Source organism: Lutra lutra, chromosome 4, assembly GCF_902655055.1.
Source record: "Lutra lutra chromosome 4, mLutLut1.2, whole genome shotgun sequence".
Taxonomy (NCBI): Eukaryota; Metazoa; Chordata; class Mammalia; order Carnivora; family Mustelidae; genus Lutra; species Lutra lutra.
Genome location: NC_062281.1, coordinates 140,058,356 through 140,085,465, shown reverse-complemented (window position 1 = coordinate 140,085,465; position 27,110 = coordinate 140,058,356).

Below are 27,110 nucleotides of genomic sequence, written 5' to 3'. Positions count from 1 at the left end.
TGTCACAGAATATCCTCTCAGTTATTAATAGTAATGATTTGTGAATAAAAACTCTCTTATTCTCTTTTTTAAAATTTTTGTATTTAAATTCAATTTAATTAACATATACTCTATTATGAATTTCAGAGCTAGAATTTAGTGATTCATCAGTTGCATACTACACCCAGTGCTCATTACCTGAAATGTCCTCCTTAATGCCCATCACCCAATTACCCCATCCACTCACCCACCTCTCCTCCAGCCATCCTTAGTTTGTTTCCTAACGTTAAGAGTCTCTTATGGTTTGCCTCCCTTTCTTTTTTTGTTTTATTTTTCCTTCCCTTCTACTATGTTCATCTGTTTTTTTAAGTTAAATTCCACTGTCTTATTTCACTTAGCTTAATACTCTCTAGATTCATCCATGTCATTGCAAATGGCAAGATTTCATTCTTTTGGATGGCTGAGTAATATTCCATTGTATATGTATACCACATCTTCTTTATCCATACATCTGTCAATAAACATCTGGTCTCTTTCCATAATTTGGCTATTGTGGACATTGCTACTGTAAACATTGGGGTACATGTACCCCTTCAGATCACAACATTTGTAACTTTTGGGGTAAATACCTAGTAGTGCAATTGCTGGGTTATAGGGTAGCTCTATTTTTAATTTTTTGAGGAACCTCCATACTGTTTTTCAGAGTGGCTGCACCAGTTTTTATTCTCATCAATAGTGTAAAGTGGTTCCTTTTTCTCCGCATCCTTGCCAACATCTGCTGTTTCCTGAGTTCTAAATTTTAGTCATTCTGACAGGTATGAAGTGGTATCTCATTGTGGTGTTGATTTGTATTTCCCTGATGCCAAGTGATTTGGAACATTTTGTCATGGGTCTGTTGACCATTTGTATGTCTTTTTTGAGAAATGCCTGTTTGTGTCTTCTGACCACTTCTTAATTGGATTTTTTGCTTTTTAGGTGTTGAGTTGGGTAAGTTCTTTAGAGGTTTTGGACATTAGCTCTTTATCTGATAAGATATTTGCAAATATCTTCTGCCATTTGTAGGTTGTCTTTTAGTTTTGTTGACTATTTCCCTTGCTGGGCAAAAGCTCTTTATCTTGATGAAATCCCAATAGTTCATTTTTGCTTTAATTTCTCTTGCCTTTGGAAATATATCTAGTAGGAAATTTCTGTGGCCTAGGTCAAGGAGGTTACTGCCTGTGTTCTCCTTTAGCATTTTGATGGATTCCTATCTCACATCTAGGTCTTTCACCCATTTTGAGTTTATTTTTGTGTATGGTTTAACAAAGTGATCCAGTTTCATTCTTCTACATGTGGCTATCCAATTTTCCCAAAATGATTTGTTGAGGTTCTGTCCTTTTTCCATTGGATATTCTTTCCTGCTTTGTCAAAAGTTAATTGACAATAGAACTGAGGGTCCATTTCCGGGTTCTATTCTGTCTGCTTTTGTGTGTCTGTTTTGGTGCCAGTACCATACTCTCTTGATGATTACAACTTTGTAGTACAGTTTAAAGTCTGGAATTGTGATGCCTCCAGCTTTGATTTTCTTTTTCAACATTCCTTTGGCTATTCAGGGTCTTTTCTGATTCCATACAACATGATACTCCACATAGAAAATCCAAAAGACTCCACACAAAAATTTCTAGAACTAACAGGAATTCAGCAAAAGTGCACGATATGAAATCAATGCACAGAAGTCAGTGGCATATCGATATACTAACAATGAGGCAAAAGAAAGAAAAGTCAAGGAATCAGTCTCATTTACAATTGCACCAAAAACCATAAGATACCTAAGAATAAGCCTACCAAAGTGATAAAGCGTCTGTACTCTGAATACCATCAGCATTTTTCATAGGGCTGGGACAAACAATCCTAAAATTTGTATGGATCCCTTTTGGGGCTTTTTTTTTTTTTTTTTGAGAGAGAGAGAGAGCAAGAGATAGAGAGTGCAGGAGCAGGGGTCTGTTGGGGGGGCTCAGGACAGAGGGAGAGGAAGAGAGAGAATCTTTTTTTTTTTTTTTTAAAGATTTTATTTATTTATTTGACAGATGGCGATCACAAGTAGGCAGAGAGGCAGGCAGAGAGAGAGAGGAGGAAGAAGGCTCCCTGCTGAGCAGAGAGCCTGATGTGGGGCTCGATCCCATGACCCTGAGATCATGACCTGAGCTAAAGGCAGAGGCTTTAACCCACTGAGCCACCCAGGCCCCCCGTAGAGAAAGAATCTTAAACAGTCTCCACCACCAGTACTGAGCAAGGCAGGGCTCAATTCTGAGATCATGATCTGAGCTGAAATTGAGTCAGATGCTTAACTGACTGAGCCACCCAGGCATTCCCCCTTATCCCTTTTTACCTCCAAATTTCTTGAATGGCTATTCTCTATCATTAGTTCTTTTTCTTTAGCTGATTTCATTCATCAATGAATGGTCCCAATTTTTGCTAGAGCACAAGGGCTATTAGAGAAAAACAAGATGCAAAAATTCTGGGTATAATGCTGACATTCAAATATAAACGTCCACAAGGGCATTTGCTACTGGAGCTGAAAAAATGCTAATGTTACCTGATGATGTGGCCTTGTCAGAGTTTCAGAGATGCCTTTAGGTAGTAGTGATATTTGGACCCAGGCCCATAGAATACCACAAGGTCCTTTCAGTGAGAACCAGTATTCGAATCAGGCACTGGAGTTTTTGGAAATGGTTTGATTTTGGAAGCTGAGCACTCACAGGAGCTTAGGTAAGCATGGCAAGGAAGAGTTTCTGTCTCTACATGATGTGGAGACCAGTTGCACATCTGTGATCCATTGAAGACTGCAAAGATAATATGATGAATTCCAAATGCATATGCCAAAGGAAATGTGGGCTCTATAATATTACCAGATTTTTTATTTCTAAATGGTCTAGATTTTCTTAACATTTGCCTGCCCTAAACTAAGCTCGAATGTTACCAGATTCTGATGCCAAGTAGAACTGATGAAGAAAGCAATGCATCTTTTTGTTTGCAAGTCTTCACTTTTTGTTCCTCAGTCCTTTGCAAATATGCTTTTAGCTGTATCACACTACCAAATTCTGCCCAACTGTCTAAGTTGCTCAGCTCATTCTCCCTCACTTCTTCCGAGTATTTGAGAACTCCAATCACTATTTTTTCTAAATCATTTTGTTTTTCTTCCTTAACATGTATATGTCCAACTTCTGTTATCCCTCTGTATCTTCTTTGTCTCATTTGCTGTTTGCCATTCAACTATCTTTCCATTAAATGTAATTTATGATGGATCTGTCTTCATATTTCTCTCCTTCTAGTTTCTACATCTTCCCCCTTTGACCAGCTACCATTCCTATAGTTTCAAACTATTGTCTAATCTCTTTTAAATTTTTGTTCTACATTTTCACCTTGTCATAGATAGCCCTACATGAATATACTATATTAATTCCATCTCAATATATCTAAAACTGGTCCTATTACCTGCCCCTCCAAAACTTGTTCTTTCTTACATGTTTCCTGTCTTCATTAATGGCATCTACATAATCCCCAATACCTAGACTCAAAATATTAGTGTAGCAGTTCTCAAAAGAGAGGAACTCTCTGGAGGGGGCATTTGGGATATTTGTGGAGCCTTTTGATTTGTGGTTGATATAAGGATTGAAGTTTGCTAGTACTACTTAGTGTGTAGGGGCTAGAGATGCTAGATAGCCTGCAGATTAGGCTATCATGTTCTCAAAATTGTCCGACATCTTGAGTGAATTCTTAATGTCCTACCAGAAATTCAGATAAGTAAAAAAATGTTTTAAAAAATTCTTTACAGCTTAGAATTCAACTCTGTTTTACATTAAACAGGAAGAATTTTTGGCAGGTTTAATATATATTGAATTTCCAGAAATTCATACACTATGTAAAGAGTCCTTTTTCCTAAACACTGCCAAAAGTTTTTCACCATTATGGAAAATTATGTCACTGTTAGCAACACAGCTCATAGTGTTTGAGTCACCAATACACAACCATCCCATATATCTTCATTTATAGCATAGCAGTTGAAGTGATTATTCATATGGCTATGAACATCTGAAGAGTCACTGCATTTATTCATTCATTCATTCATTCAAGACATTACAGCTTCATTATACCTTCCCAAGGTAATTGTGCTGTGGTTTACATATTGAAGTACATTTGTTAAAATTATTTTTCTTTAATCTCTCTTTTATATGTTATAACTAAATCATTACACTGGTTTTGTTTAATGAATGGGTGCACATAGTTTTTAAGTATCTAGAAATTTTGTTTCATCATAAACAAGGGGGAATTACTAGTAATATTTTTATATATGGGGAGTTTGGGGTCTGAGAATTGAGAACTGTTGACATAAAATCTCTAAATTCTTCCTCTTCTTCATCTAGCAACATGCAAATATTCGCCAAATTCTATAAATTTTACTTTCATGATTATTCTATCATGTTTTTTAATTACTACTGCCTGTATCTCAATTTCCATGTTCTTGATCTGAATGCTCAATGACTTCCTTATTAATCTTGCCTTGAAAGGTGAGGTTCTTAAAAATACAGACATTGGTATTATGGAAGACACGTATTGCATGGAGCACTGGGTGTGGTGCATAAACAATGAATTCTGAAACACTGAAAAGAAATAAAATAAAATAAAATGAAAAAATACAGGCATTGGAATTATATTGACTTAGATTCATATTCTATCTTTTTACTTATTTGTTCTATCTTTTTCCTAAAAGATTATATTTATATATTTGACAGAGAGAGAGAGAGTGCACAAGCAGGGGAGCAACAGGCAGGGAGAGAGAGGGAGAAGCAGGCTTCCCATGGAAGAAGGAGCCTGATGTGGGGCTCAATCCCAGGACTCTGAGATCATGATCTGAGCCAAAGGCAGACACTCAGCTGACTGAGCCACCCAGGCATCCCTATTTGTTGTATCTTAAAGTTTTATATTTAAGAAAGACTAATAATTCTTACCTAGGAATAACACTATTGTTAGAAATCAATATACAATATGTCTAATGCATAATAGTATCCACTTATGTTAGTTTACACTTTCAGTTTGATTATATATTATAAACAAACACACACAAACATATATGTAGTTATGGTCATAACATTATTCTATAAAATAATCTTGATTGCAGTATTGAATATTGTTATCAGACCATGTGACATGATGTTAAGCTTAGAAAAGATGATTCACACAATTACGTTTCTTTTGGTATATGTACTAAAGGCCCTAGTGTGTGTGCGCCCACAGAACAAGTAATTGAAACTTCTTTAGTAACGGGTATTATATGACCTCAGGAGATAAATTCTCATTACTTCCTCAAACATATTACAGATACATTTGATGCTGGGTATGAACAAAATTTTTTTCTTTCATCTAAACTGCCATTTCTACTGAATGTCAGGAACTTACTTATTTTCAGCTTACATTTTTTATGAACTGTATTTCCATTCAATTTCTGTTCACTTGAACTGGAAATTTGAAGTACTTATCAGGAAGTAGGACTTTTCTTGCTTCTTTATAAAGGAAATATTTCTGAAAATTAGTGTGTACCTAAGTTAACAGCAGTAATTTCAATGCCTGCATGGATGGTACACAAAGGAATAGGGGACGAAAGTCATTTTTATTATTATCATTATTTGTAAAGCTCATTTCAAAAGATTGCTCATTTCCTCCAGTTTGGACTTATTTATTTAAATATTCATCTGTAAAATAAGTTTCAGAAGGTTAATTTAAAACTGCAGCTCTGGCCAGTTTTCTGAGATGACGTTCTTAAACGTTCTGGGATTAATTTTTTTATGTCAGGAATATTCCCAAAAAGAGATCAGAAAGAATTACAGGAAAAAGGGAGTGGCTAGATTTGGGGGCATTAAGGACTGTGGGAAAACTTGCTTTCCACTAATTTTAAAGAACTGGATGTACCTACAGAAAATACAGACAGCAAGCCCACAGCATTTTGAGCTATAAATGTGTGAGGTGGCGGGGTACAATTTGTAATCAGACCGGGAAATATCATTCTAGAGAAAAAGATTCTACATACAATTCTGGAAAATAGAAATAAAATTATTGGGTGGATTTAAAAGCAAGATATGGGAAGAGGATAGGAGCATGCAGATATAAAAAGGGACAATATTAGGTTGAGATAGATTTTGAAAAATAAAAAGAAGAAAGGAAGGCAGTTTTAGTGAAGAATAAATGAATCAAAGTATAGATGTTTTGATGGAAACACTGTAAGATAAGACATAATCAAAACCCAGGATGGATATGCCAAATTTAAGAAAACTGACTGGCTTCTTTAGTGTAATTACCAAACAGCACTTGTAGTCTATGTATAACTTCATGTTTGAGCCATCTGTTTTTATAAAATATGAATACATGGTCACATGTTCAGCAATTAAATTGTTTTTCTTCTATTGTTAATAACAAAAAGTAATCAAATTTGAAATCATTTGGATTTTCCAATTATCTGTTATTTTAGAAGCTAGGATATCATTCTTTGAGTGTACTGTTACCCTTGACTTTCAGTGAATCAATTTAAAATGCCAATGTTGGGCGCCTGGGTGGCTCAGTGGGTTAAGCCGCTGCCTTTGGCTCGGGTCATGATCTCAGGGTCCTGGGATCGAGTCCCGCGTTGGGCTCTCTACTCAGCAGGGAGCCTGCTTCCCTCTGTCTCTCTCTCTGCCTGCCTCTCCATCTACTTGTGATCTCTCTCTGTCAAATAAATAAATATAAAATCTTTAAAAAAATAAAATAAAATAAAATGCCAATGTTTAGGTAAGTAAAATATAAATGATCATGGAACTTTTGCTTCTAGCTATAACAGGAAATTTTTGAGTAAGTAGACTGAAATTGCCATCTTGATGTAAACAACTATAACACTGAACAAAATATGTGAGGCAATTGATTTCAGGCAGTGTAAAACAGGCAGTACAGGACTGGGTTCTTAAAGTAAGATAAAACTTGAGGTAAGGGAGCCCTCTGTTCACCAAAGCTCTCTACCTGGGGGCATTCTCCAGAGAGTGGGCCCTGGAGATGGGCCCAAAGTAAAGCACAGGGGGAGGCAGAGACCTGGCCTTGAGGCTTCTGAAACACTTCTAACATGCATGGCAGAGAACCAAACAAAGGTAGCTGTGGAGAGAAGAAGCCCCAGAAGTCGGAAGAGAATGCCATGCCATTTATTGACAAGGATCGTACTGCAAGATTTCCAATGCCTGTCAGAGAGTAAGTGCTGTGAGTCCAAGAATTGAGGGTTGAATGAGATACCTGAAGTAGTACATTGCTGGGAGACACTGCAGTTCGAGACTAGACAGCGAGGGCAGGCACCTCAGATATTCAGTAAGTAGGGAGGAGTAAGAACCCAACCCTAACATAATGGCCGATGTCATAGGACTAAAATACAGAACTGAAATAAGTTATCCCCCTAAAAAAAACAGTAAAACTAAGCTCAACTAAGTATCTGCCAACAATTTAATTATCTGCCAGAACAAAACTCCCTATCCATTATAGGAAGACATCATAATTTAGACTCTCTACAACATATTATCTACCAAATCATCCCCCAGAAGAATTCTGTATGTAGTGAAAATATTCCTAAAATAAGAGTAATATAAAGACATTTTCAGATAAACAAAAGCCGAGGGACCCAGTTTGCAGTGTTGGACTCAGCAAATTAACACTGCATGAAATACCAAATGACATTTTTCTCAGGCTAACGAAAATGATACTATAGACAGTTCCCAACTTATGATGGTTTCATTTGTGATGATGCAAAAGTAATAACACATTGAAAATAAACTGTACTTTGAATTTTGAAGTTTGATCTTTTCCCAGTCAAGCAATATGCAGTATGATACACTCTTATGATGCTGGGCAGTAGCAGTGAGATGCAGCTAACAGTCCATGACATAATCACAAGGATAAACAACAGATATACTTGCACGCATTCTGTTTTTCATGTTCAGTACAGTATTCAATAAATAACGTGAGATATTCAACATTTTATTATGAAATAGGCTTTGTGTTAGATGATTTTGTCAACTGTGGGCTAATGTAAGTGTTCTGAGCATGTTTTGGTAGGCTAGGCTAAGCTATGATGTTTGGTAGGTTAGTTGTATTAAATGTATTATGACTTAAGGGTTTATTAGGGTATTCCCCATCATAAGTTGAGGAAAATCTCTAGATGGAAACTTGGACCTAAGAGCAGAGTATTAGTTGCTAGGGCTACTGTAACAAAGTACCACAAACTGAGTGGCTTAAGAAAGAGAAATTAATTGCTTCATGGATCTGTACCTAGAAATCCAAGACCAAGCTGTCAGCCCATTGAGTCCTTCTGAAGACTCTGAGGGAAGATCTGTTTCATGACTTCTCCTAGCTTCTGGTGGTTTTCTGGCAATCGGTGGCATTTCCTGATGTGCAGACTATCATCCTGATCTCTGATTGCATCTTCCCATGGTAGTTTCCTTGTATGTGTGTGTCCAAATTTCCCCTTTTCATAGGACACCAATCATGTTGAAATAGGGCCCATTCTAATAATTCATCTTAACTAATTACATCTGCAACAACCCTATTTCTAAATAAGGTCATATTCTGAAGTACTGGGAGTTAGGAATCCAACATATGAAATTTGATGAGTCACAATTCAAATTATAACCAGCAGGATTAAAGAACACTGAGAGATATAAACATCTGGGTAAATATAATGGACTACCACATTTTTTTCATTTCTTTGGAATAAATGACTGTTTAAAAAACAACATTGCCTTGTGAAGTTAGTATTTACAAATGTAAGATATATGATGACAACAAAGCAATGAATGGGATGGAAAATGGAGTTTTATTGTTATAGTTTTAGGGTTTTTTTAATTTTTATTAATTTTATTTTTTATAAACATATAATATATTTTTATCCCCAGGGGTACAGGTCTGTGAATCACCAGGTTTACACACTTCACAGCACTCACCATAGCACATACCCTCCCCAGTGTCCATAACCCCACCCCCCCTCTCCCAACCCCCTCCCCCCATCAACCCTCAGTTTGTTCTGTGAGATTAAGAGTCACTTATGGTTTGTCTCCCTCCCAATTCCACCTTGTTTCATTTACTCTCCTCCTACCCCCTTAACCCCCCATGTTGCATCTCCTATCCCTCATATCAGGGAGATCATATGATAGTTGTCTTTCTCCGATTGACTTATTTCGCTAAGCATGATACCCTCTAGTTCCATCCACGTCGTCGCAAATGGCAAGATTTCATTTCTTTTGATGGCTGCGTAGTATTCCATTGTGTATATATACCACATCTTCTTTATCCATTCGTCTGTTGATGGACATCTAGGTTCTTTCCATAGTTTGGCTATTGTAGACATTGCTGCTATAAACATTTGGGTGCACGTGCCCCTTCGGATCACTACGTTTGTCTCTTTAGGGTAAATACCCAGCAGTGCAATTGCTGGGTCATAGGGTAGTTCTATTTTCAACATTTTGAGGAACCTCCATGCTGTTTTCCAGAGTGGTTGCACCAGCTTGCATTCCCACCAACAGTGTAGGAGGGTTCCCCTTTCTCCGCATCCTCGCCAGCATCTGTCATTTCCTGACTTGTTAATTTTAGCCATTCTGACTGGTGTGAGGTGATATCTCATTGTGGTTTTGATTTGTATTTCCCTGATGCCGAGTGATGTGGAGCACTTTTTCATGTGTCTGTTTGCCATCTGGATGTCTTCTTTGCAGAAGTGTCTGTTCATGTCCTCTGCCCATTTCTTGATAGGATTATTTGTTCTTTGGGTGTTGAGTTTGCTAAGTTCTTTATAGATTTTGGACACTAGCCCTTTATCTGATATGTCATTTGCAAATATCTTCTCCCATTCTGTCAGTTGTCTTTTGGTTTTGTTAACTGTTTCCTTTGCTGTGCAAAAGCTTTTGATCTTGATAAAATCCCAATAGTTCATTTTTGCCCTTGCTTCCCTTGCTTTTGGCGATGTTCCTAGGAAGATGTTGCTGCGGCTGAGGTCAAAGAGGTTGTTGCCTGTGTTCTCCTCAAGGATTTTGATAAAGTACTCATGAAAGAAATTGAGGAAGACACAAAGAAATGGAAAAATGTTCCATGCTCCTGGATTGGAAGAATAAATATTGTGAAAATGTCTATGCTACCTAAAGCAATCTACACATTTAATGCAATTCCTATCAAAGTACCATCCATTTTTTTCAAAGAAATGGAACAAATAATCCTAAAATTTATATAGAACCAGAAAAGACCTCGAATAGCCAAAGGAATATTGAAAAAGAAAGCCAAAGTTGGTGGCATCACAATTCCAGACTTCAAGCTCTATTACAAAGCTGTCATCATCAAGATAGCATGGTACTGGCACAAAAACAGACACATAGATCAATGGAACAGAATAGAGAGCCCAGAAATAGACCCTCAACTCTATGGCCAACTCATCTTCGACAAAGCAGGAAAGAATGTCCAATGGAAAAAAGACAGCCTCTTCAATAAATGGTGTTGGGAAAATTGGACAGCCACATGCAGAAAAATGAAATTGGATCATTTCCTTACACCACACACAAAAATAGACTCAAAATGGATGAAGGATCTCAATGTTTTAGGGTTTTTTTATAACTTACTGTGAAAGATAAAATATTAACTCTAGGAATACTTGATAAGTCAAAGATGCATACTGGAGTACAATATGTAAACATATTAGAGAACAGTAATGAAAATCAAAAATTCATTAAGAGAATTAAAATAGAATACTCAAAATTATTCATTCATTGAACAGAATATAAAAAAGGAGAAACAAAGGAGGAAAAAACACAGAACAAAAAATGCATTTGGCTAGATGTTAAAATTAAACAATATAAAAATTATATTAAATATATCTTCATTTAATTTATGAATTAAGCCTTTTAATTAAAAACCAGAGATTATCAAACTGAATAAAATTTTGTAACCCAACTATATGCTGTCTGTAAGAGATGTACTTTAAACATGGTCACAGATAGGTAAATGAATAGAAAATATACACCATGCCAAGAAAACAGGTACACACACACACACACACAAACACACACACAACTTCCTGTCTCTCTCATATTATATATCTATACAAATACATATGTATATAATAATGTTATATGTAATAACATACTTCAAAATACATGAAGCAAAATAAAAGACAGAAATAGAGAAAAAAATCTACAATCATGGTTGGATATTTTAATGCCATTCTCTCAGTAATTGACAGAACAATTATACTAAAATTAAGCAACTAAATCTAATTAGTATAGAATACCTCACCCAACAACTATAGGATACACATTCTTTTTAAGTGCACATGAAACATTTACCAAGATAAATTACCTGCTAGGCCATAAAATATCTCTCATTAATATAAAAACACTAATTCTTACAGAGGAGTTTTTTTGACCATAGGAGAATTAAATTAATTTGGTAATTAATCAATAAATGTATCTGGAATATCTGCAAAATCTTCATTTATTTGAAAAGTAAACAATACACTTCTTCATGAGCCAAGGGTCAAAAAAGAAATGACAAAAGAAATTAGAATATGTATCAAAATGAATGATAATGAAAATACAACATATCAAAATTGGTGGTAGACAACTAAGGCGGTGGTTAGAGGGAAATTTATAGCTCTGATTGCTTATATTAGCGAGGAAGAAGGTTTAAATTCAGTATTACAATTTTCCAGCATAAGAGGCTAGAAAAATCCATGAAAATTTAAGTCAAAGTAAGTGGAAATTGAAAAGGAAACTAAAAACAAAAAAAATCAGTGATATATAGAACAGACATAATTAAGGAAAATAACAAAGGCAAAAGTTGATCCTTTGGTAAAAATCAACACAATATATAAAACCCTAGTTAGATCAATAAATAACAAAATAGAAGAAAATATAAATTACAAATGTCTAGAATAAAAAAATGGATCATCTCTACAGATCCTGCAGATACTAAAAGAATAATAAGAAAATATTATGAACAACATAAAGCCAATTAATTTGATTTGATGAAATGAGCAAATTTCTTGAAGCACAGAATTAAAAAAAAAAACTGATAACAAGATGTTGAAATAGAAAATACAAATAACAAATATATGTGAAAAGAATTCATTCTCCAAGCCTTCCCTAAATAATACTTCAGTCCAAAAAGATTTTCTTATGAAATTCTATTTAATGTTTAAGGAAGAAAAAATAACAATCTTCATAATCTATTTGAGAAAATAGAAGACCAGGGAATATTTCCCAGTTTACTTATAAGGCCAGCCTATCTTCAATACTAAAACCTAGCAAAACATCCTAAGGAAAGAAAAATACAAACCAGTATCCTTCATGAACACTGCTATAAACTTTCTTAGCACATAGTAGCCATCCAAATCCAGAAATAAATGAAAAATACATCATGGACAAACTGGTTTCATTACAGTTATATAACTTTGGCTTAACATTTAAATATCAATAAATCTATTTTACCATGTTAATGAGATATACCCCCCCAAAAGGTAATCTCAATAGTTGCCTGAAAAATGGGAAAACCCAACAGTAACTTAATAGGATTATAGAAAGGAATAAATGCTCATATATACATTTATAATGTCTCTTGTATAATACAGAGTCTGAACATAGAAGTGCTTATTTAATGTCAGCATTTGTTACTAAACATTCTGAAGCAGTTTCTTTTTCTTTTTTTTTAAATTAAAGTATAATTAACATACAGTGTTATTTTCATTTCAGGTGTACAACGATTCAACAATTCTATACATTACTCAGTGCTCATCACCATAGGTGTACTCTTAATCCCCTTTATTTCACCTTATTATTGTTCTTATTTTATTATGACTTTCAGAACAAAATCTTATATTTCATTAAGGACCAAGTTTCATAAACTTTGATGAGAAAATGAGTAGCAATTTATTTATTTTTTAAATTTTTTTTGTAATTTTTTTAAAGATTTTATTTATTTATTTGACAGACAGAGATCACAAGTAGGCAGAGAGGCAGGCAGAGAGAGAGAGGGAAGCAGGCTCCCTGCTGAGCAGAGAGCCCAATGCAGGGCTCAATCTCAGAACCCTGGGATCATGACCTGAGCCAAAGGCAGAGGCTTTAACCCACTGAGCCACTCAGGTGTCCCTGTAATTTTTTAAAAAGATTTTATTTAATTATTTGAGAGAGAGAGAGAGAGAGCATGAGAGGAGAGAGGTCAGCAGGAGAAGCAGACTCCCTGCCGAGCAGGGAGCTTGATGTGGGACTCGATCCCGGGACTCCAGGATCATGACCTGAGCCGAAGGCAGTCGCTTAACCAACTGAGCCACCCAGGTACCCCAGAAAATGAATAACAATTTAATTCTGAGAGGTATTTAAGGTAACTGCTCTGATTCATTCGTGATACCATGGATAGTGATCACCAGCTCATGGGTGACCAGAAGAATCTGCAGTTCAATATCATCCTCACAGCAGCCAATATTTTTACACTGGTTATTATATGCTGAGCCAGAAAGCATAGAGAATGTGCTTATCTCAGTGCCTGGCAAATGATGTTAGCTGAATCTGAATTTGCCTCTAGAACCTATAACTGACTAACTACTTAGGAGAAATTAAGTAATGATAGGAAAAAAAATAGTGAAGTAAAAAAGTCAAGTGGAATAGACTAGTAAGAATTTGGAAAAAGGTATGATGAACATTATATCTGTCTTCTATTGTACACTTAACAAGGCACTTTCATAACCATTATCTCAGATCTGTATTTGTTTTTTTTTTTTAAAGATTTTATTTATTTATTTGACAGACAGAGATCACAAGCAGGCAGAGAGAGAGGAGGAAGCAGGCTCCCTGCTGAGCAGAGAGCCCGATGCGGGGCTCGATCCCAGGACCCTGAGATCATGACCTGAGCCGAAGGCAGCGGCTTAACCCACTGAGCCACCCAGGTGCCCCAGATATGTATTTGTTAATACTAAACCGATTTTAAGCAGAATTTTTGAAAGCCTTCAATATGCTAATAGGCATTGCAAATCTCCAAACGATGACATAAAATTAATCATTTCCCATACCATTTCATCAAAACATCATTAACCTCCTATGAGATGAGAATGCTACAGAACACGTTTAGAAAGTGCGGTACTGAAAAGTTGTGAGGTCATTGGGAGTATGGTCTATGTTCCAATCAATTCTATATCTCTAGAACCACGCACAGAATCTGGCATTCTATAAATATCTTTAATTTTTTCCATTTATTATTATTCTTGCTTTACAAATGAGAAGTAGATGCTCACAGACATGATTTGCCTATGTCAAGTAGTCAGTAACAGAGATGGGATTTAATTCTTACTTGTAGTCTTCTGCTGTGTGCACTCAAGTGGTCAGACTTCATGCTGGAAATAGACTGGAAAATTCATGGGGCAAAAATGGTATCAAATTGGTAGTTGGCAAATATATGATCTGGTGGTGCTACTCCTCTCCAGCAGGGTAATTTAGAGCAAATTATGTAATCTTTCTGGTCTTTATATACTTCCTTTGCTATTAAGTAAAGGAGCATTAGATAATGACTTCTAAAATGCCCAATAACTCTAACTTGATCTGAATTTGAATGTATAACAGAATACAAATGGATGGAAAAGGTAAGAAATACAGTTTCAGGTATCTGGGGAGCAACTTGCCCTTTAAAGTTGGTATCCATTGGCAGGCTCACCCTAAACCTGAGCACCATCACTGGTTATTTTATTTTATTAATATTGCTTTTCTTTTTAATCTATTTACTTCCATTATTAATGCTATTAATAAAATAATAACTGCATGAGGTAAAAGAGGGCTTCCCTTTTTAAAAACTGTCTCCTCACTTATTTTCCCACCTATCCTTTGCCCATTGTGAAGTAGAAAGTGATGTCAGATCTATCTACTGTATCCAGGTCCTTTGGGCAAATGGAGATTTGGCACAAGTTCCCCCAGAAGGCAAAGTGCTGATTCAGGGTCTTACTGAATTCTACCCTTATGTTCCTTTTTCAAATTGCTTTTTCTATTTTCTCATTAATATTTTAAAATATTTTTCTTAGCATATGGACCTCTTCCAGATTTAGATTTCTAACCTTTTATTTTGCCTAGGATGATCACTACAGACCTATATCACTTTATCGTACTTTATTTTATCATGCTTCAAAAACATTTTGTTTCTCACAAATTTAAGATTTGTGGTATCTGTTTGCTGAGCAAATCTAGTAACACCATTTTTCCAATAGCATTTGCTTACCTTGTGTCTCTGTGTCACATTTTAGTAATTCTTGTAAATCTCAAACTTTCTCATTATTATATTTGTTATGGTGATTTGAGATCAATGATCTTTAATGTTACTATTGTAATTGTTTTGGGGTGTCACAAACTACACCCATATAAGAAAGCAAACCTAACTGATAAATGGTCTGTGTGTTCTGACTGCCTTACTGACCACCATTCTCCCATGTCTCTTCTTCTCACACCTCCCTATTCCCTTAAACACAACAATATTGAAATTAGGCCAATTAATAACCCTACAGTGTCCTTTAAGTGTTCAAGTGAAAAAAAAAAATCACACATTTCTCTCTTTAAATCAAAAGCTAGAAGTGATTAAGCTTAGTGAGGAGGGCATGTCAAAAGCCAAGATAGGCTGAAAGCTAGGTCTCTTGCATCAAGTTAACTAAGTTGTGAATGCAAAGGAAAAGTTCTTGAAGGAAATTAAAAGTGCTACTCCAGTGAACACGTGAATGATAAGAAAGTGAAATAGCCTTATTGCAGAAATAGAGTAAGTTTTGGTGGTATGGATGTAAGATCAAAGCAGCCACAGCATTTCCTTAAGCCAAAACACAATCCAAAACAAAGACCTAATTCTCTTCAATTCTGTGAAGGCTCAGAGAGGTGAGGAAGCTGCAGAAGAAAAGTCTGAAGCCAGCAAAGATTGATATATGAGGTTTAAGGAAAGAGGCTTTTTTCATAACATAAAAGTACAAGATGAAGCAACAAATGCTGATGTAGAACTATAGCAAGTTATTGAGAAGACCTAGCTAAGATAATTAATGAAAGTGGCTACACTGAACAACAACAACAAGATTTTCAATGGAGTTGAAAGAGCCTTCTTTTGGAAGAAGTGGCCATCTAAGACTTTCACAGCTAGAGGGGAAAAATCAATGCCCAGCTTCAAAGGGCAGGGTGCCTCTCTTGTTAGGGGCTGATGCAACTGGTTACTTTAAGATGAAGTCATCATTTCATTAACCATTCTGAAAATCCTATGGCCCTTGGGAATTATAGTAAATCTTCTCTGCCAATGCTCTATGAATGGAGCAATAAAGCCTGGATGATGGCACATATGTTTACAATGTGGTTTACTGAACATTTTAAGGCTGCTGTTGAGACCTACTGCTCAGAAAAAAAAATACATTTCAAAATATTAATGCTCATTGATAATGCACCTTTTACCCAAGAGCTCTGATGTAGATGTACAGTGAGATTAACGTTTTCATGCATGCTAACACAACATCCTTTGCGCAGCCTATGGATCAAGGAGTACTTTCACCTTTCAGGTCTTATTATTGAAGAAATACATTTCATAATGTGAAGAAATACATTTCATAAGGCTCTAGGTGCCATGGTTAGAGATTCTGCTGATGGGTCTGAGAAAGTAGACTGCAAACTTTCTGGAAAAGATTCACCATTCTAGATGTCATTATGAATATCTACGATTCATGGAAAGAAGTCAGAATGTCAACATTAACAACAGTTTGGATCACCATTCTAGATGTTGTTAAGTAAATTAATGACTTGTAGGAAGCAGTGAAAATATCTACATTAATAGAAATTTGGAAGAAGTTGATTCCAATCCTCAGGGCTGATTTTGAGGGGTTCAAGACTTCAGTAGAGAAGGTAACTACAGTTGTGGTAGAAAAAGCAAGAGAACTAGAGTTAGCACTGGAGCCTGAAAATGTGACCAAATTGCCGCAACCTATTGATGAAATTTTAACTATGAAAAATTGTTTCTTATGGATGAGCAAAGAAAGTGGTTTCAAAGAGCTGGAATCTACTCCTGGTGAAGATGCTGTGAAAATTACTGAAATGACAACAAATAATTTGGGATACTACATAAAACTAGTTGTAAAGAAATAGCAGGGTTTGAGTGGCTTGACTCCTATTTTGAAAGAAGTTCTACTATGGGCCATATGCTATCAAAGAGCATAGCATACTCCAGAGAAATTGTCTGTGAAAGGAAGAGTCAATCAATGTAACACTATGGGTCATGTGGAAAAGTATTTGTGGAAAAATATTTGTTAAAGAGAAGGTAAAGTAAATCATTAGGGGCACTGCATTCCAATTTAAGGAATTTGGATTTTATCATATACTTTATATCATATCATATATCATATACTTTATCATATCATATACAAAAAAAATCCTCTGGTGAATGTGTGAGGAAATTAGATTGAATGGAAGCAATTAGAAAGCTTACAAAATCTAGATAATAAGAATGATGTTCCCTTTATTGGGAAAGTGTTTGAGGGAAAGAGGCACAGGGTGAGAGACAGAGGCAGAGGGAGGAAAAGAGATGGTGACATAAAAGAAAATTTTATCTCACAGAATCTATAGGACTAATGGACTTCAATGGGTAAATAAAAGATTTTTCCCAAAATAAGCATGAACATGAAGGTAGTTACTTTGCAAAGGAAAACTTGGGAGAATGAAGTTCTTCTTTAGACATAATATTAAACATCCAAGTGGAAATATAGAAAGTTGGACACTCAAATCTTGAATTAAGAATTATACGCCTGGGTGGCTCAGTTGGTTAAGCAGCTGCCTTCGGCTCAGCTCATGATTCCAGTGTCCTGGGATCGAGTCCCGCATCGGGCTCCTTGCTCAGCAGGAGCCTGCTTCTCCCTCTGCCTCTGCCTGCCATTCTGTCTGCCTGTGCTTGCTCTCTCTCCCTCTCTCTCTGACAAATAAATAAAATCTTAAAAAAAAAAAAATTTAAAAAAAAAAGAATTATGCAGTATAATTCATAATTATGAATTATGCAGTATAATTTCGTCAGTATATAGGTAAGATTTAAAAGCAACAACTAATGAGATCACAAGGAAAAAAAGTGTAGGTAGAGATATCTCCCAGTACTTAAGCTGGGAATATGTAAAAGATGGTTGTTTGGGGGAAACTAATTTGCTGTTAGAGAAGATCAAGCCTTTTCCTTCTCTTGCTTATCATAATCCAGGAAAGAATTTATAGCTAAACAAGACAATTCCTCTGCATGAATTAAGATATTACTTAAGTTTGAGGACATTAGTTTCTGGGATGGAGATTGGAAAGCACGTAGAATTCTAGCTAACTTGGATATGGACTATTGTTCTTCTTCTTCTTCCACCTGGGCACACTGAGTTCTAAATAAGGATATAATCTTTCAGAACAAGAATTAGTTACCTCTCTTTCTCACTTGTGGTAGATGCTTTTTATTCTTCCCATATGACTTCAAGGCCAAGGGCTACTTCCTTAACCTGGGAAATCTTAAGGCAAGCACCTTAGACATTCTCTGTTTAATAAATTAGTTTTGTTCATTCAAAGAAATTAATGTAATGAAATATATGTGACATAGAAATGAAACTTCAAAATGCTATAAATGGAATACAACAGTTACTAACAATGTCTTTTAACCATGATTTTTCATTCTTGATGCCAGTGTTATCAGATATCTCTCTTTCAATCTTCTATTTTCTCTAGGATACGGAGGCTAGTGCGAAATTTCTAAAGACATGAATATGGTGTATTAGAATGTCTTCAGGTTATATTTAATTTCCTATCTTATTAGAAGGCTGTTTTATCTAACTTAGGTCCCACTCACAACCCTCAACTGATCAATTTGAACTAACCCACGAAGGAGTCATGGCTCACTCACTCACTAAAAACTGCTTTGGGAGAGAGGTGGTGACAAACTGGAGTCTTGCTACCACACCAAGGCAGAAAGGGCAGTCATAACAACAGATTCTTTTTTAAATACCCAGAAGTGTTGTAATCTTGATTTGTGTATTCTTTTGTACTAGCAAGATCATTGCATTGCCACTCTTTTGTTTCATGGATAAATCAAACAGGAACTACACACTTGGTTCAAGTTATAAAGTATCTTAAAAGTTGCATGGTTGTTCATATAAATGAAGCATGCTGTTTTGATGATTCCTGAGGACTAAAACTTATTTATAAGAATAAAATAAAATATATTAAGCAAAAATTATTCATCTATTAAAACCTCAAGTGTTTATAGGTAAGATGAAAGCGGGAGACACAATGGTACCTGATCTCAAGCTATATTACAAAGTTATAGTGATTAAAACAGCATGGCATTGGTGTAAAAATAGACATATAGATCAATGGAACAAAATCGAGAACCCAGAAATAAACTCATGCACATACAGTCAATTAATTTATACCAAAGAAGTCAAGAATATACGATGAGAAAAGACAGTCTCTTTGGTAAATTGTGTTGGGAATACTGGATAGCCACAAGTAAAAGAATGAAATTTGACGACTATCCTACCTCATGCACAGAAACTAGCTCAGAATGGTTTAAAGACTTGTACATAAGACCTAAAACCATAAATCTAGGGGAAAAAAAAAAAACGTAGATGGTAAGCTTTTTGGCATAGGTCTTGGAAATGAGTTTTTGAATCTGACACAAAAGGCAAAAGCAACAAAGGCAAAAATAAACTGGTGATACCATATCAAACTAAAAATCTTCTAGCAAAGGAAACTATCCACAAAATAAAACAGCAACCTAAATGGGAGAAAACATTTGCAAATCATATATTTGATAAGGAGGTAATACCCAAAATATATAAAGAATTCATACTACTCAATAGCAAAAAACAAACATTCCAATTAAATAATGGGCAGAATATCTGAATAGACATTTTTCCAAAGAAAACATACAGATGGCCAACAGGTACATGAAAGGGTGTTCGGAATCATTAATCATCAGGGAAATGCAAATCAAAACCACAATAAGATATCACCTCACACTTGTTAAAATGCTCATAATCAAAAAGACAAGAAATAACAAGTATTGGTGAAGATGTGGAGAAGGGGAACCCCTGTCAGCTGCTGGTGAGAATGTAAATTGTTAGAATGGTACTATGAAAAACAGTGGGGAGGCTCCTCAAAAAAATTAAAAATAGAACTACCATATGTTCCAGCAATTTCACTTCTGGGTATCTATCTGAAGAAAAACAAAAACACTAATTTATAAAGATATCTGAACCCCTGTTTCACTGTAGCATTATTTACAATAGCCAAGATATGGAAACAATCTAATTGTCTATGGATGGACGAATGGATAAAGAAATATATATTGGAATACTATTCAGCCATGAAAAAGAATGAACTCTTGCCATTTGCAACAGTATGGATAGAACTTAAAGGCATATGCTAATAGAAATGTTAGAGAAATATCAATACTGTATAATATCTCTTATATGTGGAATCTAAAAAAAAAGAATAATAATGGAAATCTCAGCATTCCTGTGCTTAGTGTTATTATAATTTTACAGAAGAAGCTGAAGTTCAGAGAGCCTATAGGATTCACCTAATCTTATGGGAATAAGTAATAAAACTAAAATTCAAAATAAGAATCTACACAAGAATTCATCAGTAGCGAGGGGAGAAAATGGTATTCCAACATGTTAATCAATGTAAATACCATCATGGGTGAATATCTGGGTAATATTTTACAAATAATTAATTATTTTTGACATACTTAGTAAAGCCTTAAATATCTCCATAATCCTTTTTTGACACCTCATCTCTGACTTGTTTCCACAACCATTCCCACCCCACCAGTCTGCTTCCATTAGCAAGTAAAATTTGCAAACAGAACATTTTGGTGTCCTTGAGCCCATGCAGTCTGGAAGCTTACACTTACTTATAAATACAGACCAACAAAGCAAGTTACATGAGAGGGAATTATGGAAACACAGTAAAAATGAAGCCAGAATAGGCTTAATCTTTTAAGATATACACGTATATATTTACTGTCACTCTAAGAATTTGGTTCATTTGATAGCTTGGGTAAATATTTTGTACTCTGCATTATGCATTTGAATTTAATATAAAATCAGTTTAAAATATTCCCTGTGGTGATATCGCTGACAAGTTGAATACTGAATATGGTTACCGCTATAAGGCAAAGCATTCTGCGGGCTTGTCTTAAGTAAAATGACATTCTCATGAGTTTCCCCCCACCCCTGCCAACATCAAATATATCAACTTGTTATCAGGAGACCAGTTTGGAAGACTTCCATTTACAAATTACTCCTCTTCTCCAAATAACCAAATAGAATTTATAGTAAATCCAGGAAATGTAACAGACATTGTAACGCCAAACACTGAAGGGTAGGAAAGAAACATTCTCTTGCTCTCAATTGATATGAAGCTTTGCCATTTTTTAACTTGGTTTGACATGAGCAATCTCATTTGAGTTTCCTTTAATAAACACTCTATTTCATAGAGATAGGATGAGTCTATGGCCAGCATTAGATGTCAGCTCCACTTCCTACTCTAGAGGTATTCTGTACATTGAATTTTCCCTATTATTTTCAGAGTATGTTATGGCAAAATTTAAATTTTATGGCAAATTAAGACAATAGTTTAAGTATTAAATTTTTATTAAAGCTACATCACTATTCAAAACCTCGAGATTTTTCCTATTGCAATAATAGGGTTTAAAAATTCTGCTTTTGTTGCCTTAGAATAGAATGAAAGGAAAGAGTGAGTAAAGGCAAGAGGATGAAAGAAGACAGGGAGATGAGGAGGGAAAGAAGTAAGGTAGAAAAGAGAGGGGATGAGGGAGAAAGGAAGGAATTGTGAAATTGTTGAGATTTATTATTCCATCAACATTAAGTATAAATTACCCAGGAAATGAAAAGTCTGTCTTTCTTCACTGTTTAACACAGAAGACACCAAATCTGTAGTTGTTTTATGATACATGAAAACTATCAGCAAATCCTAGAGCAGGCTGTTTCTCAGCACCAATTCCCTTATATCATCCAAAAATTATTTTTAGATAAAACCTAAGTACTTTATTTCATTATTTGTAAGGTATAAAAATACTACATGTATGACATGCAAATAAATGTTCTTCTCCACTTCACGAATTCTACAATAAAAACTCTGTGATTCTATTAGCAAAATATTCCCAAGCTGATGGATAGAGATCTTGAGGAATAGTATAGAGGCTTGCTTATCAAATTAATCTTGCTTAGAAATTAAGGAGCTGTTGACACACAGTGATTATTTAACATGCATAGATACTTCAGTGGAGAGGGAGTTATAGTCTCTAGACTCTTAAACTAAGAATAGTTGGGGATTGAGAATTTTGCTAAAAACTAAGTTTCCTTCATGTAGCACAATGTGACTTTTATAAAATGACTTTGCAGCATTTTGGAATTACAGAATTCATAACCCAAAGACCTAATTCATTTTTTATAACTTTAAATTTTTATCCTGTGAAATTTTCATAGCAGAGTTTATCATTAGTAGTAACTACTAGTAAAGTGTGTTGCTATCGCCCTGTTTTCTTAGGCAAAATACAATATCATAAAAAAAGGAAAGAAGAAAACAGAGTTAAAATAATTGGATTATGGTAAGATTGTTTACTTAGCATGTTGTCTAAAATGTTCCACTTATGAGAAAGTGATTTGCAATTATTAAATGAATTTTTGTAGTCCAGAGTTATACAGAGACATAACTGAAGGTGGAAAAATAATTATTCAGAGAGTAGAAACAAAATAATCAATGTTCAAGTAAGAACCATATTTGCAGGAAATTCATTTATTTATCCCTCATTCCTCAAATACTTATTAAGCTCTATTTCCACTGAAGGTACTGTGCTTGATGTCTCTGGTACCTGGCGATCCCACTCTCCTTATGGGGTGTAATGGGAAGAGTCTTGGTCTCAGAATCTGACGACCAGGGATTAATTCTCTCTTCTAAACTTTATTAGCTGGGTAGTGATACATAAATAGCTTAATCATTGCTGAGACTGTTTCTCACCTGCAAAATAGAAGTGATAACAGATGTTTCATGAGTTCATGAGAATTAATTGAGATACAATCCGTAAACAGCTGGCAGAGCATCTGATCCAAAATTCAACAGTTCTTAGACTCTGCTGAGTCAGGCAAAACTGAGGATAATTATATGCCTAAAATTTATTTCATTTGACTTTTCCTCTAACAGATGAGTTTCTTAGGTGATCAAAGAGTACAGCTGTATACATGGGTGGAGATTTTTGAGGAAATATGAAAAATTTTGTTATGTAAATTAATCAAATAAAGCTGGAGATGTGTGAGTCTGTATCATAAAAGTGTGCTTAGGTAATTTAGAAACCTCAAAGTTTTTATGATACAAGGATCAATGAATAAAAATGTCATTTATTATTATAGCGTGGACAGTTTAGAGGTTTAGAGAGTTCTTAAACATACATTCAAATTTAAAGAAAAGTAAAGACATAACTAGAACCCACAGCCCAAGGTAAGAGATGACTAGTATTTTAAAAACTTCACTGATGCTCCTTGTGTGTCCCGCCTCAATCACACCAACCTCATTCACCTCAAGAAGAAACATCGTTTTAATTTTTGTGCTAATCAGCCCCTTAAATTTTTTTATAGTTTTTGTCACATATATAAATGACTCTAAAGAATATATAATTAGAGTTTCCTATTTTAAAGTTTTTTAATGATAGAATCATGCTGTGTGTGGTTCTGTGGTGTATTTCTACAGCCATTATATTTGGGCAATTGGATTGACCCAGTTTATAGCTGTAGTTAATTTATTTTCACTACTGAGTAATGCTGTATTAATATAATACAATTGTTAATCTATTCTACAACTGATCAGCATTTAAAATATTAACATTTATTTTCTTTTGTGAACATTGCTAGAAGCCTTATAATTACCTTCTTCTGCACTTGTGCAGAATTTTCCCTAGTATGTATACCAAGAAAGTGGAAATGTACCTGTTCCATTTTACAGCACCCTGGCAAGCTCTCTTCCAAAGTGTTTGCAAAAATTTTCACTTCGTGAGTAATGGACGAATATTCTCATTGCTCCACATTCTTGCCAACACTGTGTTTTAAAATGAAGAGTTATTGAGAAATCAGTGCACTTCTGGGTTTGCTAATGAGTTTGCACATCTTTTCATGTATTCAAAGGTCATTCGTGTACCTCTTCTATGAAATGTCTTTCTGTGGTTTTTGTTCAACTTTAATTGGGTATTTCCTTTACTCTTATTGATTGATTGGTATGGTAATAATACTTTGTAAGCTGTATATGGTGAGAATTTTCTCAATTCTTAGCTTGTATGTTTTGGTCTTTATGAAGTCTTGTGATGATCAGAAGTTGTTCTTTTAATCTAATAATAGATTTTATTAATCTTTTGTTTTATGATTTGGATTTTCTGAATTTTGTTTAATAAACTCGTTTCTGTCCTGAGGTCACAAATGTTCTATAATAATTATAGAGGTTTCCATTCCCATTTAAATCTATCTGGAATTGATGTAGAGAGCTAACTGGACATTTTCCCCCAAATGGATAAATAATGATCCAAAACCATTTGTTTTAACTGATCTGCGCTGACAACTATGTCATAAATTAAATTAAATTTTCATATGTAGATAGAATCAGTTATGGACTTTTCTATTTGCTTACATTTATCTAGAATTCTATCCTTGAGCCAATACTATACTATTAAAATAATCATAGTTTCATAGTAATTTTTGTTATGGGAAAGAAAATCTTCTTCAGGACTATTTTTGATCCTTTACTCCAAATAATTTTTGTAGTTTTATGGTTTTATTGACACAAATAAATATGCACACAAGCTGTCTATCTATTCATTTTCTTCACTGCACAGCCTGGCATTAGGATTGGTGACTCTGATAGCCAGCTGGCTGCTCTTTCCACAGTGGCTCTGTGGTTCTTGGAGGAGACATTGTGAGCGATCTCTGCACAGTTAGATTTGTTGCACATCAGCAGTACTTGAAGATCCTTGACATTGTGGACTAGGAACTTCTGGATGCCACTGGGCAACATGCTTTGTTATCTTGCTACTCCGATAACCAATGTTGGGCATCAAGATCTGGCCCTTGAATCTTCTGTGCACCCTACTGTCGATGTCTCTGGGTTTCCCCCAGTTGCAGAATTATCATTTGAATGGTGCCAGGTGAACTTCTTGCTCCTTTTTTGAATGATATTGGGCTTCACCAGGGGTCTGAGGGAGGCCATGATGCTGAGTAGGAGATGGGTGCCACCTCCACAGGCAGCACTGAAGAAGAGAGCCCTTTACTCCAAGTAATTTTTAAAACTAGATAAAATTTTACAAAGATTCTGTGAAGATTTTTCTTTTTTTAATTTTTGACTCCCTTCACCCATCCCCACCTGTGGGAATATTGATTTGAAATAGTCTAGGAAGAAGTGACATTTTTATTACTGTGAATCTTCCTCACTAGAGACATGGATATATCATCATATGTAAATCTGTGTCATTTTCAAATAAATGTCATAATCTTTTTCATAAAAGTATTACACTTTTTTATCTTTAGACATATGTTTTTTTCTTCCTTATGTAGTAAGTGACTTATTTTAAATTATATTTTTAAACCAATCATTGCTTTATTTTGTATATTGATTTGATATCCATTATACTTCCTAAATTCATTTTTTAATTCTAGTATTTTACCTGTGGATTCATTGGTGATTTTTTTAAACTTTTTTTATTTATTTTCAGCATAACAGTATTCCTTGTTTTTGCACCACACCCAGTGCTCCATGCAATCCGTGCCCTCTCCAATACCCACCACCTGGTTCCCCCAACCTCCCACCCCCCGCTGCTTCAAACCCCTCAGATTGTTTTTCAGAGTCCATAGGCTCTCATTGGTGATTTTTAATAGCAATCATATCATTCACAATATTGATAGTTTTCTTTTTTTCTTCTTAATCACTATACCTTTGTTTCTTTTGTGATTGTTTTGTTCTTTTAACTGTTCTGACTAGGACCTCCAGTGCAATGTGTAAGGAAAAGTGGTGAGAATGTGAGAATGCACATCCTTGACTCATCCCTGTTGTTTACGAGAATGATTTTAACATTTCATCTTTAAATGTGATACATGCTCTAGATATTTTTGAGGGTTCCAATCTTCCAACTTAAAGAAGTTCCAATCTTTTTTGATCTATTTATTTAAGTCCTGAGTAGATTTTTTTTTTTTTTTTCCTTTAGGACTAGTTCTTACAAATGGTCAAAGCCAAAGACTCCCAGGCTTTGGCTCTGTTATCTCATTTACTACACAACTTACACTCACAACTCCAGGCACACCAATTTTTTTTTACTCCTGCAACACTCCAGACATGCTTCTGCTTCAGTAATTTAGTTCTGTTGAATTCTCCCCCCTTTTCATAAGATATCAGCATAGATTACCTCTTCTTCCTTCAGTCTTTAGGTTATTAATAGAAAGTCACCTTCTCAGTAATACCTTGTCAGGATACCTCACCTAAAATTTCAATTCTCACCCTCACTTTGATACTTCCTGTATTCCTTCCTCATTCTCCTTCCTTCCTTCCTACCTTTCCTTCCTCCATTTATTTATTTATTTATTTATTTATTTATTTATTGCCACAAGAATGTATTGGCAATTGAGGCACCTACCTGGTTCAGTCTATTAAGTGTCTGCCTTCAGCTCAGGTCATGATCATCAGGCTCCATGCTCAATGGCAAGTCTGCTTCTCCCTCTTCCTCTCCCTCTGTGATCTCTCTCGCTTTTGCTCTCTCTTAAATAAACAAAATCTTTTTAAAAAGAATTATTAATATGTAATATGCATATTTTTCTTCTTAATGCCTTATTAAGGAGAATTTTCCCTTGAGTATGGATCTCTGCCTATAGATCAACTGAGATATTACTTTAGAAGCAAATAGACCTGATTCTGTCTTCTCTTTGTGTTTATTATTATCCTAGGTGAACTCTCTGAGTGTTCTCTGTCAAAAGGGAAAAACACTTCAATAAACTTTCAGTGGTATCCAAATATCTGGCAATATCTATTTTTGAAACTATAGCAATT